The sequence below is a fragment of the Anneissia japonica genome, unplaced genomic scaffold (genome assembly GCF_011630105.1).
Source record: "Anneissia japonica isolate Jap-2015-1 unplaced genomic scaffold, ASM1163010v1 scaffold673_len1821605_cov196, whole genome shotgun sequence".
Lineage (NCBI taxonomy): Eukaryota > Metazoa > Echinodermata > Crinoidea > Comatulida > Comatulidae > Anneissia > Anneissia japonica.
The window spans coordinates 847,011-868,531 of NW_022717449.1; the positions used below are offsets into that span (position 1 = coordinate 847,011).

Consider the following 21,521-nt stretch of genomic DNA (forward strand, 5'->3'; position numbering starts at 1 on the left):
GCTGGAAGGGTCTATTACATTACACAGTCAGTAGGCCGGTCACCGCCACCAGCCAACTTCCCCAAGCTGGATGAATAGTTATAAGACATGTCATAGTAATGTAATATATTTCATATTTGCTATTATTTACAATTACAAATTGGCAACCAGACTTACCGTTTAAAAAAAAAAGGACGGTTGAAAAAAAGAAGGAAGGAACTCAGACAAAGAAAAACCAACATTTTGTATTAACATGCCAACAAAATTTAATATTTTTACCCCCACCACTTTAGAAAGCCTATCCTTGAATTACACATTTGAATGCATCAACAATAGTGGCGTATATAGAAGGCCTGGCATGCCATTCCTAAAAAAATGATTCTCCAAAAGGAAGTATATAAAATCAGAATATATTTGGGAACCTGGTGTCAAGCAGGAACCTTTTAGTTTCAACCTTTTTGAGTACCTTAAATAACAATTAATATTTCATAACAATACAGTAGTTTGAATAATCAGGAATTTGAAAGAAAACAATCTAAAATATAACCACAGGAAAAAAAATAAATGTATGAATGGACAAAACTGTCTTCACGGTCACTGACCAAAGCACTAGACAATAATGGCTGAAGTCATCACGTAAATATTCCTTTTCTTCTAAGAAAACAAAATATAGGAATAAAGAATAAATAACATAACCATAAGTGTGCCAGAATTTTTTGTTTCGACTGTTCTTTTAGAGAGACTCAATTTGGCCGGCTAAAATTTGAGGTTATGCTCGATTGTTCTTTAAAGCCAGGCACACACTCAGCCCGACAGTCATCATCCGAGACAATTCTACAGAGAACACAATGCCATGACGCGTGCACAATGGATCGTTTTTATTGCAGATCAGCTAAGACTGCCACCGACATCTATCGCTCAGAAGGAGCAGAGCTGTATTCGTTGGATATTGTGATCAGCAGCTAGTAATGAGCGCAGTTGTGTTAGAACCTACCTGGTACCCACTTGTACTCCTGGGTGGAGAGAGGCAACCGTAAAGTGCCTTGCCCAAGGACACAAGGGAATTGCACAGCGAGAGTTTTGAACCCCCGACCTCGAGGTTGGGAGTCCAAGCCACAACCGAAGTACCAACCGCTTCTACATTATGCCCATTTGAGTTATTATAGACAAAAACTGCTAATTCTATTTAGGAACAACCCTTTGCACTGAACAATGCTTTGGCGGATTTAGAGGTGGCGTAAGGGGCGTACGCCCCCTCTATTTTTTGTAAAAAAAGAATTGTGTAAAGTTTATCAGAAAATTACCAAGGTAAATAGTAAAAATCAATTAAATATAACATCTAATTAATAAAGGTGTTAAACATTTAAGGGCTATTAACCGCCTTGCATCCCTACCAGAGGCTCTTTCCTGAGATTCCTACTCATTTCACACATCCACGCCCCCTCTTTCTTGCGAGGTTGGATCTGCCCCTGGAATGCAATTCTAAAATAACCAATGCCCCAATGAAAGTAATAATTTACTTTTAAAATACTAAGCAAGTATTAAAATATCACATTTTAAAGTTTTGAAACAGATTGTGGATTCATTGATTAAGTGAATTATTAATCTATAAAAACAGGAAGGTAATGCATTAAATAAATATACTACAAATACATGCATACCATAGAATAAAAAAAAATACATTATAAAATTTTTTTTTTAGCTGCATACAATCGAAGTGAAAAAGATGAGGTGGCTAACACAGCAAGCACAGCGACACATGGAACCCTTTGACAAAAACAACACAGACAGCAAATAAAAAGTTGGGAAGATCAATACTAATAATAGTAATTAATTCTAATTTTATTGTATATATGCCAAAAAATGAGAGTTTACTAATACTTTTATAATAAAGCAAATATTTAATCATTCATTCAATTCAGAAAATACTTTTATCTTTGTACCAAATGAGGAGGAAGCATTTTGCCATGCTTACAATCCACATACGGTATAAGTAGGCCCAGCACATATACGTACATGCGGTTTTGACCGGAAGACTCCCATTTTGAAGACATGACTCCCGGCGATTTTTTTTCCTCACGTTTTCTCACATGCTCTCCCAGTTTACAAAAAAAATTGCATAGGTGCGTACTAATCTTAATTGTACTGTCTTTTTTGCAATAGAAAACTACGAAAGACCTCAATATTTAGGTTATCTTTCAATATTTTGCTCGGCGACAGCATAGCCTCTCTGTGATGAGTGATGTGGAAGATATGGATTTGAGCACTGCAAAGGCACGCTCGAATTAAACACACTGGATATTACAAGGTGTCTGCTCACTGTAAAGACTATAAAAGCGTAAATTCATGAGATATACTCTTACGATATATTGAATAACTAAAGCTTAGAAGTTCACATCCCATGAACCCCTGTGTAATGGGGAGATCACCTCCCCAACCCCCTATAGGCCAAGGCTTCGCTCGGCGGTCATCAATTCTCCAGTTTTTAAGATCAAAATGTTGGCACGTATGCTTATATCAGCAGGTTTTGAGCTCTATACGGACCAGCAGTACATTCACTAGTCGGCAGGGGCTAGGCTGAAGGTTGCAGAAGAATATGACCCACAGAGTTTTCATTGTAATAAAAATACCACAATTCCGCATTCACAATTCCCCCACTCCCATCCCATCAGATGATACCAATCTACACTTGGTCCTGGTTCGATTAAATCATGGACTAGACTTACATCTTGTCTATTTTCTATTAGCTAAAAGCTGCAAAAAACCAAACTATCTTGAATATGGAATACTCTGAATACTTAATGGCAGTGGTATTTACCAGTGATAAAGTATATAGGTTGTGACCTAATCATGCTGAATCTATTATTCATTTGGCAGATGAGCCAATCCGCCTAACTGTCTACACCATTGCCAAGCCATTTTACAGTTTTTTTAAACATAAATATGTATATTTATCATCTATGTTGACTTAATAAACAAAGAAATTTCACAATCAAACTAAATAAAAAATGTTTGGTAATGAAAACATCAGGTGATAGTCATTAAAAAGTAACCGATTAAAATCGACAAATGCCAACATAAACCATCTTCCTCTAGGCTCTAGCCAATCAAAGTCGATGAAAATTAGCTTTCAATCTAAATCTGTACATCCACACAACTAAAGTACCATTATGTACAAAATGAAACTTCACCCTTAAATGCTATTTCAATTCTTCAAATATTTGACGTGCTACAAAAGTAAATACTTGAAACTTCTGCTGACAAACGACTTTATATGATAATAAAAATGCAGTAAAAGATGTAAAAGCAGACATGAAGGAAACAATGTAACCAGATCATCATACATACTATACACTTCTCAACTAATAAAAGAAAAATACTCAGGCAAGAATAAAAACCTATTATGGTTATGCATTACTGAATACAATAGCACATACCACTGCACAGTTTCCCACAATTCAATGCAAATTGCTAATAAATATTAGTATTGTTCTGGTTATTGCATAATATAAGGAATGCAACTTACTAAGCTTATAGTTCTCAAAATAACAATATTCTCTGAAAGGGCCTGCCATTTTTGAATGCATCTAGTAATCAAAATAACAATATTCTCTGAATGTACCTACCTATGTGAATGCAAAGCGAAATCCAGGTAAACACCAGCAAACTGAAAGAAAATAAAAGAAAAATATGCTATTTCATTAAAAAGTACAAAAGCCAAGTTAAAAAAAAATAAACAAAAAAGCTGATGACCAAAAATAGAAGTGACAAAATACAGGAATACAAATAGAATATACTGTTATCATTTATTTAAATACACTTAAGTAACTAAAGCCGGACACACACTGTATCGTACGATGGTCGAACAACCGTCGCATGACGAGTCCAACTCCGCTCCCCGTTAACACTAGATGATGCGACGCTGTCTGCTGATTGCCGATGGCAGTCTGAACGGATCAAAAACGATCTGTTGCGCATGCGTTGTCGTGTTGTGTTCTTCATAGAATCGCATCACCTGACGATAGTCGGGTGCTGAGTGCCTGTCTTAGATATAATACCGAGTAACAAAATGTTTAAGTTCGCTACACGATCAGTTGATGAGGAATTGTAATCAGTTTGTGAGCATGCAATTAATAAATATAGCCATTTTAGAATAGAATGAAACAAACCCGACCACAGAGAACAAGTGGCATACGAGTCAAAGACATTACTTGCGTTATTTTATACATCTACACTTCAGATTTTCTTTCAGTTTCTTTCTACTTCCTCAGATGTGATAATGCATTCCTCAATAATCCTAATTTGTCTTAGGTGTAATTTTATTATAATTCCTCAAGACTGAGTGGTTTCATTACCACTGACCAATGCAGTTAACTTCACATAAGCCATTAGAATGTGAGCACTTCTGGTTTATAAAGCTTGGGCCTGCTCGTAGCTGACACTTGTGTCTTACATAACTATCAATGCTATTTTATGTCTACCCTCCTGTCCTACTTTTTAGATATCATTAGGATGTCAGCTTTACCCATCAGAACACCTTTAATGCATATCTCTAATACTGAGGTACAAATAATAGCAATTAAGCAATTAAGGTATTAAAATGCCATGATTAACAAGCAATTCAAATTAATTAGCTTTTTAATATAACATGCGATAATTGGCCTCCAGCAAGTGCTTTGGATCAATTCAGTTTCAAAGAATTTGTTTTTGATATTCTTTTAATGAACATCAACTTTGCTCTGTTTAATGGAGAATGGCCACTGATGAAATGTTTTCCCCAGGCATGAAGCACTCACTTTTAATTACGAATAATAAAATGGGTGAAACACTTTTGAGTGAACTTATACCTAAGGGTCCTACATATGTGATGAAGATAATAAATGATATGGTTACATTTCATTGTAAAACACACCTAAAACAATATAATATATATATATATATATTTTTAAGTACTATAAAACATGTAAGGGTTAAATAAAATTATATCATCAAAGATTATGGTAATAATTATTATTATGATTTAAAAGCATCATTGCACTTAACACGCTGTGCAAAAAATAACCACTACGAAAAGAGGCAGACTTCAGTTGACTGCAAGGCATCAAGGGAGGTGTCTTTATGAAAGGCAGAAGTTAATGATGAATAGAATTTGATGATAATGACGACAACAATGATGATGTTGATGACGACAGATACAAGATGTGGTGATATAATGACATTTAGATGATGATTATTATCGTGATGGTGATAATGATGACAATGAAAATGATATATAATGATGAAGATAATAATGATAATGATGAAGATAATGACAATGAGGATGCTGATAATGATGAATGTGATGATAACGATGATGATGATAACGATGATGATGATGATGATGATGATGATGATGATGATGGCGATGATGGAAGATAAAAATAGAAATGATTGGGAAAAATCCCAGTTTGGATGTGAATATGATCACATGACACAACATACAGACTTCTCACTCCTGCTATCATATAACACCTTTGCTGATGAGTAAATGACGAGTGTTTACAAACAACGCATCGTCATCACTATCACTCAATAACTTTCCCAGCATGTTTTTCCACCTCTCTCATCAATCGGAAAAATCTTGTTGTTCTACACACGGTTCACTTCTGGTCAATACCTGCACTGAATGCTTATGTGCAATTACATTTGCATGCTCAGTGAATAGACTAAACACGTAGTCGGTAGTTCGTTACGGTTATTAATTGTTAGCTATGCTGCTCAATTACTACACATGTGGATAATTTTTTCAGGTGGTTGATCTTGCTCTTCTATAGTCTGTATATTGCGAGCTTATGTGCTTGATGATAAAAGAGATAGCTATCAATAACAATTAATCATTAATCTTTACTATGTATATTTGGGGCGTACTTTAATTTATTTATTTATTTCTTTCTTTTTTATGATTACACCTTCAGTGATGCAGCACTAGTATCACAAGCTGGATCACAAGTAAAAAGAATAAAAGGAAAGCAAAATGAAAAAAGAAATTGAACTTAAAACAAAACTAATGAGTTAAAGAAAAACAATATGTACATAAATATAACACCACTGTATCAAAAACTAAATTACTCATAACTTACTTAATTTTAAACAAAATTGAAAAACAAAAAGCAAAAAGAAATATGTTAAATTTTGATTAATATTTTGTCTAGAAGAGAGTAATTAAATAGTGTTAAATTATACATTGTTTAAATGATTCTTAAAAGACTGTACAGAAAGTTAATTAAATATTGTTTTAATTTCATTTGAAAGGCTGCTCCATACCTTAGATTAGACTGGTTTTTCAGCCTTGGGGGTGCGAAAAATGCAGAACTAAATCCCAGAATGCAGAACTAAATCCCTATTCCAAAGAAAAAGTATTTTAACCCACTTAGTGGAACTAATTTGCTGCCATGGGAGGGGGAGAGGGGAAGGGTCTGCACCCCCAGCCTACAACTATGTAATATGATTATTTTTTTTACCATCCTACTTCTCATTTCCTTGTTGCAATTTTATAATAAAAGTATACCTGTTGCCAAATTATATAATAAAATTATCTTTTTCTTTTGTATACTATTGTATTTTTAGATGTGTATGTTTTTTTTTTATAGATATTTACGGCATGTTATATCCTGTTATGCCTTATTAGGCTTCTTGTTATTTTGTTCTATAAATATACCGGTAGTGTTATTGTATTATACCTAGGCTTTACTGATCAAATGTGGCTTATTTTTTTGTGGATGTTTGCAATAAAAATCCTGTTCAGCCTTTATGTAAGGCAAGATTTTTTTAAAGCTTGTTTTGCGAACCTGCCCCTCACCAATATAAATTTTATTTTTGGCCAAATTGCGCATCCACAGCCACAAAAAATGAAAATTTCAGAAAAAAAAAAATTGATTTTCTTTAGTTATATTACGCCCGCCACCCTGAAAACTACAGAAATAATGTATATTTCTTTCTAATCACATAAATTTAAAGCAATTAACCATCCCTTTAATGCACTGTTTACATTTATCAATACAATTATTTTATTTTTATTTTCTCCTCCGTCTGGATGTTTTTGGCATTCGCTAAATAAGAACACAAAATTTTATTTTTAATATTTTTTCCGCCCTCCTCTGACATCTTTAAAAAAAATAAGTTTGCAAAACAACGTATAAAAGAAGTGTCGCCTAAATTTGCTTGCAAGCTTCAGTGATAAAAACATCTTTAAAATGTAAAGAAAAAATTTAATTATTTTTGTTTATTTATTTTTATGATATTATGGGGATGTTTTATCCTTTATTGCCATTTGGTGATGAAAATTATTTGCCCAAGTCTATGTTGAAAATACGTAAACATCGCATATCATGCAGACTATAATGTTAATGCATGTTTGATTGCAAGTCAGTTTTTATGTCGTTACTGGGATATTTTAGTTGTCTCTGCGTCACACTCAATTTTTCGCTTTGATTTCATACATATCATTATCCTCATTCGTAACTACCCAGTACGTGTACAATGTACATGTTACAATAGAGTTGTGTATTATATTACAACTGTACAATTTTAATCCATTTAAATCTTGTACAATAAATTTGGAAGTGAATAAGGATTCAAAAATTAATGGGAATATATTTTATCACTTTGCTCAAAATTGATCTGAAATGTATCTTGGTTGGTTTTTCTTCAATTGTTTTAGAATACTATTTATACATACATTTCAAATTATTCTATATTCTAAATAGTACAATGAAGTCATTATTATTAAAATTTAAGAATAAAATTCTTCACCATTATGTAAATTTCATTCTTTATATTTAACTATAAAACCATCTTTCTGATCACCATCTATAACCAATCGGAAAAAAGTTTTAAACCATTTCTATTTTAAGCCTCATCTCATTCTCCATTACCATTATTGACTATTTCAAGACCAGGAGTTTTTGCAGGAAATAATCACAAAAAAAAAAAATAAGCTGAAATGGTACAACCAGGTGGTTGTGGCAATACAATTGTACCTCTGAGGGCAGGCTTACTTCAATAGACAAAATTGGTGACCCAAGCTTGTCGCTATCATCATGTGACTTTTAGTGGGTGTGAATACGAAGTGAGTTTAGTGTATTATTAGTAGTATAGGCTATAAGGAAAAGGAAATGTAAAACCCAGTGATAGTATGGGAGGTATTAAATGACAAGGAAAAGCAATATGACTACCTATGACAACTTAGTATAAAACATACTCCAAATAAAGTAAGACTCGTCATTGTGATTCAATATTTTGATCTTTTTTTATTTGATCATCAGGAATGACAATATTATTTATTAAGATTATCATTCCTAATGATGATCTAATTAAAAGATCGAAATATTTAATCACAATGACAAGTCTTACTTTATTTGCAGGATATTTTATACTAAGTTATCTAAAACTTATTAGTACACTTACTGGTTTTTACCTTTGACGAGTTTTTAAATACGGTACTCATTCTAACATTTTATCTTTTGACTATTCAACCCAGAGCATCTTAGAATCGCCAGTGGGTTGCACTCACATTGAGTCATTTGCAAGCTTTGGAATTTTTATTTATTTATATTTATTTAAAACCATTTCAAGACGGTGACCCAACCAAGAGAGCTCAGCATTTGGGGTCCAGAGAAACAGTCCTATTCCAGTCCCAGATATAGGTCTTATAGGCCGCCAATTTGGAATCAAGTAATTTTAAAATATTTTATTTCTACAATTGTTTTTTTAATGTTATTGTATTTGTTCACAATCAAGCAACTAACAAAGTTTACATGACTCCATGATTGTTTATTTCACTATTTCAATGCTAAACCTATTATTGCAGAGTTATCAGAAGCCAATCCTTTTTTCCTGTTACAAACCACTGAAATCTGTTTACACTCAATGCTACGTGCAATTCATCCATACACCAGAGAAATGTTAAACAATAAAATTAAATTCAAATTTAATTCTATTGTTTTTTAATGATAAGATACACATTTAATCAGAATTTTTTTTTGTCATTACAAAGTCATCTTTGAATGATAAATTTCAAGTTCATTTACAGTTGACTAGCCTGACGACAGCAGTAATCAACAATATAGGCAAGAAATTTGACTGGCAAAAAGCAATACGGCAGGCAGGGTTTGAGGATACGGTAGAGACAGAATTGCCATGAAGTGACCAAATGCTTCACTATGTACCTCATTACCTAATAGTGCTAGTTTTTAAAAACCTTTTTTAGGCACAAGGATATAAACAGCAAACTTAATTAAGCGGCAAATTCTTCACAGGAGAAACATTTAGTTACCAACCGTCTCGCATTGCACGGGACAGTCACACGCTACATGAATTTTGCAAAATCTATGCATGGTCATGAATTTATCATGCATTGGTTAAAAAACCATAGTGTCTTACTATCGCTAAAACACAAAATAGTATTGTTTCAAACATTCGACTTAACTCTACGACAGATAACTGCTGTATGAGGGTCTAGGGGCTTATTTTATAAAAAATATTCTTATATCTTCCAAAATGGAGTGCTGACACCCAGACAGCTGCGACAGGAATGCTCGATGACTGGGCCTTGGGCCCTGGCCTAGCTAGCCCAAGCTAGTTGTCCAGCTGCTGGCGCCATAACTGCTGTCCTGATTAAACTTTAAATTCTTATATTAAATTCATAAGGATGAGACTGCAATTCCCGGGAATCTAGGTACCTTTAAAACAATTCCACCTCAACTCCAACATACAATACATGATTGGCGTGATCACTCATGATGACATCTCCATTTCCTCTCGATATTAATCATACGCAATGTTCACAATTGCAACCTATCGACGAAAAAATAAAAAATAAATGGTCATGACAATCATGCTGTTTGTCCCATGACATTGAAAAGCTGTCATGTGGTCAATCACACATTTCAAAACACAAGCTACTGCCAGACCAATGATACCACAAATTTCCTTGCTATCAATCTATTTTTCCTGCACTGTATATCAATCAAGTAATCCATACAGTATATTTGTGAAAACACCAATTTGTATAGACATACTGTAGACATAGACATACTCTTTATTTAATCCACTGCTGGAAATTACATAACCGAAAATAATTTGGTTATCTCGAAAATTTTTCATTATACAGTTTAATTCCTCTAGGAATAAAAGACTGAGGGTGACGGTTCGTATTGGCGACCGGTACCCTAAGTCTACCACTACGTTCTATAATGCTTCCTACGACCACCGGATGGAGGGGATGACTTACATCATTCAGCAACCCCTCAAACTTGATCGCCAGTCGCTTGTAGTAGACAGAGTGCACCGATCGCAAAGGCAAACCGATCAAACTTTCAGCTTTATGGATAAACTTATGTAATGTTTCCCAATCCCGAATCCTCCCAAAATGTTTCCACCCCAGCAAATAAGACAATAGTTCAAGACCCCCATAATAACAGAATTAAAAAAGGATCCCAGCTATTGGGACAGTTGTGACATTCTCACACAATATTTCTATTGGGTCCACAAAGAATGGGTCCGCATTTTAAAAATGGGTCCGGATTTCTCATATTTTGAGCAAAATGGGCCAACTTTTTAAAAAATGGGTCCAGATTTCTCAAATTTTGTGTTAAATGGGTCAATTGCTAAGAAAATGGGTCCAGATTATTAATTTTTTTTGTATAAAATTGAACAACTTTTGAGAAACTGGGTCCACATTATTTGAATTTATGCGTAGAGTGGGTCCACCCTGATATTGTCCCACACTATTTCCTGGCTATGACAAGAAGAATGCAGTACACTTTTCGGAAAAGAATAGGGGATTGTCTTCGGTGTACCGACCAATTCACCACCAGAAGGATCACGAAGAGGTCTTCAGACTTCCTGGGTTATCCTTGGTGTGATTCACACCAATATACTTCTTTATGTTTATGATTATGAGTTGAGCTTAGTTTCTGGTAGAATTCCCGATTGCGTCAGGGACTGTTACGCAGTACATCGCTTCCACTAAAAACACCGTAGAAACAGCGTAGTGATTTTATGGAAACCAGGCTTTAGGCTCTTAGGTCTGGGATTGCATTAGAGAAGAGGTGGATGGTTGACAGTAGACACTGAGCGATGTTTGCCACTGCATTCAGAGACTATTTGAAATGTTGCTTTATATTAACTTTGTAATCACAAGCAGATTGACTAGATAATTAATAAGACAATTTGTTTCAATGATACGATTGCATAAAACAACCAGTTACAAAGGGATCTGTACAAATAGAATTTCATCTTGTCCAAAAGGATCACATGGTATAAAGTTTACCATGACAATGAGCTGAAACTACGCTAATTAATCTATTCAAAATTTCTTAGTAGTATTTCTGTTTAGTTTTTATGTCTTACTTTCTATTGGTAATGGAAATCAATTATAGTATATGGCTTTAATATATTTCTTTCATAATGGAATACCGGTACTGTAAATGCAATTTAATAAGAATTATAATTCAATACAGTAGTAGAATCCCTTTTTTTGGACATGCCTATAAGGGGACACTTTTTTGGCCATGAAATGAAAGATATTATATCTTCTAACTCTAGTATGGCCAACACCTATTCAATATTGTTTTTTTAATATAATAAATCATGATTGATATCTTGATCACGCTTACAGATATGGCTCTTTAGGCATTGGCATTATTATTAACGGTACTACTCTTATTATTTCATTTCCTAGAATTGAAATATTACTATGACAACTGAAAATGTATTAACATATTCTAAAGTATACAATATAGTGTACTATCATAAACTTTCAATGGAGTACATACCTATTTTTAGAAAATCTATTTTGATTATACTTTAAGCTTAGAATTAATTCATGCATCGTTTGAACAATGAACAGGAGGCTATAAATAAAGCAATTTATACTTCAGCAAGTAATTAAATTTACTAATGAAAAGTAACAATCAATGAAGCTGATGAATGGCATTTCCAATGTTCCATTATATTCAAGTAACATAGTGTGGTCAGCCTAAATACTGTACGCTACATATAGGAACGCACCATATATGTGCAGCTTGTACCATGTACAGGGAGCATTAGTTCCTCTTAGTTATGTAGGTAATTAATTCCATTAACTTTATTGGTTGGAAGTATAGTGCCCTCATCCAGTGAGTAGCATGGGATTTCAACCCAAGCTTAAAGTTTAGAGCCTCATTGCCTCCATTTCTGTTTTGTGATTTTCAAATATTTTCTTTATGATTTTCAGTATAGAGTTGTTGGGAGTGGAAGAGGGAAAGGTTGAGAGTTAATGCACCATGAAATAATTGTTGTTTTACTTGATGAAAATTAGTTTAATTGTGAAATTGGTGCACACATACAGTACGTGATTAGGTCTGCACGTAGAACCATCCACGCATGGTCATTCACGGTCACCTCATTGTTTCGGATCACATCTGTCGCCATAGAGAGGTCTATTGACTAAAACTGTCGATAGCAACAATTCTAATGGTGTCAAAAAATGAACTGGTAGTGTGAACATAACTACAATTGTCTATTCAAATATTGACAGGTCAGCATTCTTCAACCGTGGGAACCAAATTACTAACAGTAACAAAAATGCTATTAGTTATCACATAGATAATACAAATTTTTTATTGCTGTTCAACTATGCTGGAGTAAAATATAATGATCCGGTAGTTTGTTTACATTTGCAAAAAAGGAAGAATTTAATGATATCATGAATCATAAATTGATAAAATATTGATGAGTTGGATACCATAATTTCTTTTGTTTATTTTTGTTTATTCTAATATAAAAGTGACTCACCAGTCAAAAGTTATAGAAGAAAAACTAAAACTCCCAACATTTGTCAATCAATCAGGTATACCTCCCCCATCCCAAGGAACATGAAGAAAATCAGCAGCAAGCAAAGCAAACAACAAGTTCATCATAGATTCAGAAATTGTGCTTAAAACTTGTTTCTAGGGCCTGTACTCACTAACGTCTGATTCTAGCAAAGGGGAAGCCAAAAATATATTAATTAAATGGTTTTTTTTAAGTTTCACTTTTTAAATCCATACAACTTCCAAGAAATCAAATATCATCAGACAATAAGCCTGAACAAATTGTTGATAGCAATCAAAAATGTTTAATCGTTGGATTACACTACCTTATAAGGCATTGAGACGACACTGTTCATGAATAGAAACTTACTGTACATATCAAAACCAAATACAACATACTAAAATAGACGTACATTCTACCACATACTGTAATGACAATAGGTAAATATGTAGTATAAACTATTGAACTGTAGCTCTGTGGTGGTCCATTGGTGTTACTGTCGTCAGGGTAACATGCACCTCATTGACATTCCCCATTTTATCTGCCAAGATTGCAACCTACATGCATTCTTTCCCCCCTCCTACTTCCTTTCCCATTTCAAAATCTTTGTACTGCCCTCATGTACCCCCTTCCCACTCAGCTTCAAATTAATGTACACACACAACACCAAAACGCATTGTGATTGTTGGAACAGACCCAGCTGGCATTATCACTACTGAAAAAAATCTTTCTAAATTTTAGCAAAAAAAGTATATGACTTTCAAGAGATGAATTGTTTGACAGAAGTGGGTAAATCCCTACTGTAGAGTATATAGTTGCCAGATTGGCTTATAGCCACCTAGTGGTACAGACTCATTTGTTGATCAATCAATAGATGCCATCATCAGCAATCATGGGCTTTGTACCAGTAGTGGTGCAGTGGGGGAAATGTGGGTCCCTATTGGGAAGATCATACAATTTGTAGGGAAGAAAAAATAATTCCTATGTAATTTTTACAAATTGTTTGACTCTAATTCAATTAAATAAGCCTTTTAAATTGCTAAATTGTTGGAGCTTCCAGGGATTCATTCCTGACCACACTCACTTACACTCCTGTTGGAAAACCTACCTCACTTCAGAGACATCGTTCCCACAACCCTGTCTAAAAAACCTGTTTACTACACACTACATAGCCACTCCCCAATATTAACTCTAGATTCACCACTGGTCATATACAGTAGAGAGTAGCAAAAAATAAATGTTTCAATCTGTCATTACAAGTTAATAATTACCGCATCACATTCTTATGTATTTTAAGAGGGGCTTGAGGCCAGAACAAGTGAAAACTTAGCAAGAGAAATTGGATAATATCCAAATTCTCTCTTAAATTACATAAATTTGTTTGTTGTACTTGCTTTACTTTTTAAACATTAAACATAAACATGCTATATATTAAGTCGCATTGTTTACATTTTACCTTACCACTCAACAGCTCTGGGTGCGGTATATTATTTCCTTAAGTAGACCAATGCGGATGTTTATTAATTATTACATACCTAACACTGACGCTCATCACTGTTTACAAAAATCCATTTCAAAATTTCCTGAGGAATCTTTTACTCATCAACGGAGTAACAAGGAGTTTCCTTACATGGTCCTAGTTGACAGGCAGACTCCTTTCCGAGAAGACTCTTTTCGCATCAACTTTGTTTTAAAGGTTACAGCAATAAATCATACATATGGCATCATGGCATTGTCTATTTACAGATGTACTGTAATTCTGCAGAAACTATAGATAGAGAATTCAAAGCTTAAACGTAAAATTATTCTTATATACTGTTTTTTAAAGTTACTGAAAAAAAAGAATATTTTTAGATATCAAGACAAGATACAAAATAATTTCATTGTCCGAGAAAGATCAGAAAATTGTTTCCACTGGCAATATATACATACAAATCATACTCATAACAATATTAAAATAGGCCAAATTGCACTTAAATTAACATTTTTTTTTCAATTAACATGAGGAAGATGTGATCAAAATTTTCCTTGATGTTGTTATTCTAGCTATTAAAATATGTCTTTCACGTCAAACAAATGTTTTCTTGTACTCTTTGTATACAATAATTCTTAAAATGAATGTTTTTTAGCTTTCCTAAAAAAAAATCACAGTTCATAATTTACCACAAAACAACTGTAATCAACAAGCTTCAATAAAAAGTCTTTATATCCACTAAATATCTGAATGGTCCAATTAGAAAAAAGAATAAATGTATTTTACAATCACATTATACAATCATATATTTTCAGTATCAAGACAAGAAATAACAATTCCCTATTAATATGCTATAATACTTGAGAAAAATATTGTACCTTGGATTCAACTCAGTTGGTAAAGAAACTGCTTATTGGAGGGGTTTGGGTTAAATCCATAATGAAGACAAATATTGTTTTTAAATCTAATAATCATTGATATTTTGGTCTTAACCCAGCTTAACTTAGCCCCTCCCCATCACCTTTTGTTACTCTAGTGAACAAATAGGTGTAAGTAACAGTGACTGATGTTATACACAATAAACAACATGCCTGTTTGAGTGTACTGGTAGGTATTTTTAGAATTATACTGAATAACTTGAAATTGAAATTATTCGAAATCGGAAGGAAATGACATATTTTTAAGTGTAATTACGTTGAATAAGTCTCCAAATATTAATAATAGACCTTTTCAAAATTTGAGAAAATGAAGTACCTTTGCATAAGGCCCAATAAAAAAAAATATTAGTTTATCACCCTCATATGCATGTCTTCTAGGGTACTGGAAAAAAATATTCTTGAAAGAAAAAATGGGGGTTTTTTTTTCATTTTTTGTAGTAAGGCTAGTAGATATTGTTTGTATTATCTCAATCATGTTTTACTTTGAATATCAATGCACCAATGCAAACAACCCAACGGTGATATTTGGCATTAGCAAAATTTTAAAAAAAGCCTCCCTCCCTCATTCTTATCCAGCTTAATAAGGGTGATAAATTAATAATATTTTTAATGGGATTTAATATTGCTATAGAGTAGTATAAATATTAATACTTTTATTACACATTCCATTAATGTGTTCACACACAATTAATATTAATGATGGTTTATCATCGTCATGCTTTTGGTTCTGGTACTTTAAATCATTAAAAAGATAATTAATTGACCAACTTCAAATTTTAAACTCTTCACAACAAAGATCCTATAGAGTGAGACTGATAGCCACACATGGTCACTAAAATCATTTTCTCATTCCATTATCCAGATGAAGGCTAGTAACACGCTTACAGGCAAGCAATGCAAATACTGTATTTAATTTTATTGTTAAGTTCATTAGCGTAACAACCAAAAAACAAGGGCAGCCACTATTCTGAGTTATTTTTTAGCTGTCCCTGACCTTGTATGTTAGAACTGTAGGACCTGGAATTTAATCAATCTCAACTTTAAATAAGTAACACTGCAACTGCTTAAAATAAAAAGAAAATGTCTTGTTAAATGCACATTAATATATATTTTTTCTCTCTCTTACAGAGTAGGAGAATGTCATTACAGTTATGTAATTTCTTGTTGGCAACCACCACCCCACCCCCAAGTGGTAGTGGTAATGGCAGTAATGTACAGTCCATGCTGAAACCTCTGTTTTGTTTTGTAGGTGTAGGAGGGGAAAATTTTTAAAAAGGGCGGTGAACGTTGGAAATCACCTCTAGTTTATGTGTACAAAATTTCCTGTACGTCCGTTCAAAACTAGCAACAATGGACGCTTTTGAAGTTTTGGTAACAAGAACAAAAACAAGAACAGCAGTGAGGCTTTGGAAATTTTTATATTTATTTTTATTTTTTATCACCCACCCTTAATTTCCTACAGCTAAAACCCTGCAATTCTTAGATTACTTCTTCTGAGAATGCTACAAAATAAGTCATTATCTAGGTAATGTCCCGGTTCTGAAAATAAATCATGTCACAATATGTTTCCTTTTGCTACACACAGTAGCTACCTCAAAATTACTTCCTGATCCTAAAGGAAAATCATAGGAAAGGAATGTGGAAGTCTTTAAAACCCCCCCCCCCCCCACCCGAGAGACAGCACCCGAGTACTGATCAAGAACACAATGGGCCTGTTTCTGCTGCTTTTCCTAAAAATATGGTATAAAATACGGTATCTGAAATCCAGCGTCCCGTTTCTGCTAAAAGTACTTCTTGGGTGGTCTTGTTTAAAAGGTCCTCTTTTACCCAACATGTCTTTTTCGTGAGACGGAAGTTTAGATTGACCTGTGTAGTGAGTTTTTTTTTCCTGCTCAAAAAAGAAGTCACACTATTATTCTGAGCATTGGCATGTCGCTATATGAATCTAATCCAATTATAATCCACCATGATTGCAGTGAGGTTTTTCATCTTAATAATGGTGTTTTCTCATCTTTAAAATGAAAATGAAATTTTAAAGCAAATATTGTTGCTATAAATATTAATAATAAATCTAACCTAATCAAAGTCAAGGATGGATCTAAGATGATTTTCTTTGCTACTTGCAATTTTGATAAATTATCAGAAATTGAATTTTCAGGATCACATTAAGTAAATTAAACTATTTTTAACAGTTCCCATCTAAATAATGTACTCGCTTCTAAAAAGCAAAGCAGACGCTATGTCCAGACACATGAAGCAAATAAAACCTTAATTGAACAAATGAACAATTTTGTAGTAATAAACACTGAAGTTAAAAAAAAAACACTAATAACTTTGTTATTTTTTGTAGGTATTAGCAAAGATACTAGAAATACAAGATAGAGCACTCGCAAAGCAAAAGTGAGGTGGATACGTCATATCTTTTACGCAAATACAGTCGAAAGCGGCGCCCTTCAGTTTTCAATATAGCAATTTACACACGTTTATCCTGTTCACATCCAGACGTACAGAGCACCCTTCTGTTGCTAAGTAAATCCAGACGTACGCAGCGCCCTTCTCTTTCCGCTAATATCCGCAAATGATGGAAACTTTATCACTAATCACAGTCCGGTCATACGATTCTATACTTTTGTGTCTGTTATTTTATTCTATTGATTTATTTATGCCTACTTGTTTGTACCTTATGGGTGGTTATTTATGTCGTAATTTAATCTTTCTACCTGTTCATTGTGGACAGACGACCCAACAATGACGGGGTTATTTGGTCTACCTCCACCAAACGGGCCGCCAAAAGAGGTTATGTATTCACCCGGGTATTCACCGTGATGTAAAATTTAGCAGAAGCTTTTTAGATCCAGCCGTACGCAGTGCCCCATTGTTTGTATTCCCACCATGCTTTTTGGTGGAACACTTTTTGGCTGCGGAGAACTCTATCTTGTGTTTCTAATATCTTTGGTATTAGGCACTACATACTACATCATAACCATCAAAATAATTTCAATCTGTTCAAAATATACCCTCACCAAAATAAATGGGAAAACAAAATTTTGTTCTACAGTTTACCTTGTTATCTTGTTTATTTTTTACATGTTTTATAACAATTTGGAGTGGATGTCAACAAGGTCAATCTTATTTTGGTGAACAAATAAATTAAATGAATAAGCAATTTGTCCAGTCCAGTTTAAAAATTATTTTTGTCCTATCATTCTATAGTTGAACAATAGAAGAATCCTAAATTGTCTTGTATAATCAAGGGTAACAAATGTTTTTGAAAGTTTTCCCCTTAAAAAAAAATAAATAAATCTATAGCATATGCCTAATCTGACCAGGTCAAATTAACAAAAAAAATTGGTCTCATCATCAACACATTTTAAAATTTATATATTTGGTTTTATTGTACCTATTTATTATGATACTAAAATAATGTTATCAAATCTTAGTGGATAAATACCACCTAAAAACCTTATTTTTTTAGGCCACAATTACAATAATTCCAAGATTGTTTTCCCCAATTTTTCCTTATGGAAAAGTACCCTATCTATTAAGGTTCTAATGATAGTTAGCATGAGGTAGTTCATGTTGAAAACTTTCACTTATCCTAATTATACAACACATGATACTGTAATCAAAACTAGACAGTGTTTTAACTTCCGTCTATTTTTAGCACAATTATGCTCAAATATTTTGAGCTTGGTTTCAGCATGGTTTCAGTTTTGCTTTCAGATTTCAAGGCAATGAGCTAATCAAGTCGGATTAAGTATTCAATGTTTCCCTGTCTACAGATAAAACATAAAATTCAATTAAATTAAAGTCAGTTCCGGGAGATCTGCAGGGAGGGATGTTTGGGTTAGGGTTGGGAAGTCGAAGGTTGGGGCATGGAGGGACTTTCATATTGATGGAGGGTCTATACCACATCAGCTCCACCATGGTTGGAGCTGAGGTAAGAAGGTTTACAAGTATGGCACCTCTAGGTGGCCGGAAATGACCATCTCGCACTTAAATTTGAATATAATTTTCTTTTCTACCCCATTTTTTCATAATTTTGAAATATTTAGGGGGGCCCAGGCCGGCTTCCCCTTCCTTAAATCCGCCACCGATCTAGTTAAATGAGCTTTCTTAACTCATTTCATTTTATTTTGCTGCCCAAAGTGATACCTATCGGCACTGACATTTGTGAGAAAATTGATAGTAAAGCAGTGAAAACATGCAAAATTAAGAATTTGTGGAGATGGGTTAATTTTCGGGAGGTTCTTGCTTGCTTGTGGGAGTGCAGGTAGCTGTCCCGATTTTCGGGAGACTCCCACAAGTTCTGGGAGACATGGGACCCCTGAAATGAATTTTGTATTAATGAGAAAGTTCTAAAGATGTAGGAAAACTTTCTACATATTACTATTCTCCTGTACTTTCATCCTTTCAACTATTTGCCATAATCTTGAACATCATTCTAAAGAAGCAAGAACAACCTTATCCATCATTCTTCTTTCATTGTATTTTTCCATTAATTTATCATCTTGAATATCATTCTCAAAAGGCAGAGACAGCTTTTATTCTTTTCCTTTCCTTTCATCCTTCCACCTAGTGGTCAAGCTTTGGAACATCTTTTGAAGAAGTAGAGAGACAACTTTCTCTAACATCCATTCTTTTGTTGCACGCTTCTATCCATTTGCCATCCTCCTAAACATCTATATATACTATATATACTATATATGGGGCTATATATACTCCACATCATTCTATTCTTACATCCTATTCCTGCATCCTTCCATCTATTTGCTATTCTCTTGAACATCATTCTGATGACACAGGGATAACTTTCACCCCATTCCTCATCCTTATTTTAATCTTGTATCCTTGTCCACATTGATAATTCTGGTAAATACCACTTCACCCAACAAAAACATCCTTCCAATCAACTCTGGCCAATCGCATGACCTTCTTTGTACTAAAGTAATTTCAAAACATTATTATAGTAAAATTCTAACATCTATTACTATACATGGTTGCAATTATTGGTTGATATTAAAATTACAAGACAATAATTAATAAACCCTCCCTAGCGACAATGTCATGAGTGACATTGTCATTCCAGGGATGTAGTTATTGTGGGCAGAGGTAGACGGTGCCACCAAGCCTTGAATTTTCCCACCCAGTTGAGTTGAAAGCCAATTTCATGGCCCTTCCACCCACCTTCATTAACCTCCTTGCCCATCGTTAAAATACTCTTATTTATGGTGTTTACCAACCCACTAAGAATTTTTACCACCGACCCTTAATTTTCTACAGCTAAAACCCTGCAATTCTTAGATTATTTCTTCAGAGAATGCTAAAAAATAAGTCATAATCTAGGTTATGTCCCGGTTCTGAAAATAAATCATGTCACAATATGTTTCCTTTTGCTACACACAGTAGCTACCTACGAATTACTTCCTGATCCTAAAGGAAAATCATAGGAAAGTAATGTGGAAGTCTTTAAAATCCCAAGTACTGATCAAGTAAGTGAACACAATGGTGAACATAAGTAAAGCCTGGTTTCCTGTCGACGTAAGAAGGCAGATTTACTTACGACTACGTCGTTTTATCGTACCAAAATGCGATTTGACAGGAAACGTTACGTTGTGAAATCGACGTAACGTAAGGTTAAATCGTCGCAAAGCAATGTTGGACAGGAAACCGTCGTATTGAATTTTCATGCGATACGTCGATTTTCCACGATTTGACAGGAAACCGCGATTCAGTGACTTATTCTTGAGTGATCATGCTTGCGTTGCCTTGTGTTACGTCTCTTACGAACGTTGACTCCAAGTCAACTTTCGTAAGAGACGTAGCATTATGGACCAGAAATCGTAAGAAGCAGCCAATCAGATACGGAAATTATGACGTAGCCTTTATGACGTACCATATTTTGACGTGGCTGAAACTGGTCAGATTGTTCTACAGTAGAAAAAATATAGGCCCTATGAAAATTCTGTGTTTCTTGCTTCTTTGAGTAGTCTACCAATACGCCACACATCCACGCAGTAGCCTATACAATTGTGTTTGTTAATATTATTATCATTACTATACTGAAATTGAATTCGAAAATAAACAAGGATTTGTTTCAATTACAATCGTATAATACCAAGAGAATTGTTTAGAAATAAATCTATTGTCAACCATTCCTATTTCCAGTCCAGTGGTTGTATGAATTTTTTTTTAAATAGTTGGGCCTATAGGTTTAATCGGGAGAAATAATATATTTTAAATTGAAGTAATAATTAGGATCAAACAAGTGTTATTCTGGCATGCTTCAATAAACG

The 21,521-nt window shown here is 33.9% G+C and overlaps 1 long non-coding RNA gene across 4 annotated transcripts in view; it reads right to left on the bottom strand.

Annotated features, from left to right (window-relative positions):
* LOC117110243 overlaps nt 1–21,521 on the bottom strand; it is a 55,700-nt gene that overhangs the window by 17,902 nt on the left and 16,277 nt on the right. For 3 of the 4 annotated variants that reach the window (XR_004445654.1, XR_004445652.1, XR_004445651.1), the window contains exon 3: nt 3,606–3,646. This is a non-coding gene — a long non-coding RNA (uncharacterized LOC117110243). Of the gene's footprint in view, nt 1–3,605; nt 3,647–9,698; nt 9,814–21,521 lie in introns of all 4 variants that reach the window. The other variant, XR_004445653.1, reaches the window with a different exon arrangement.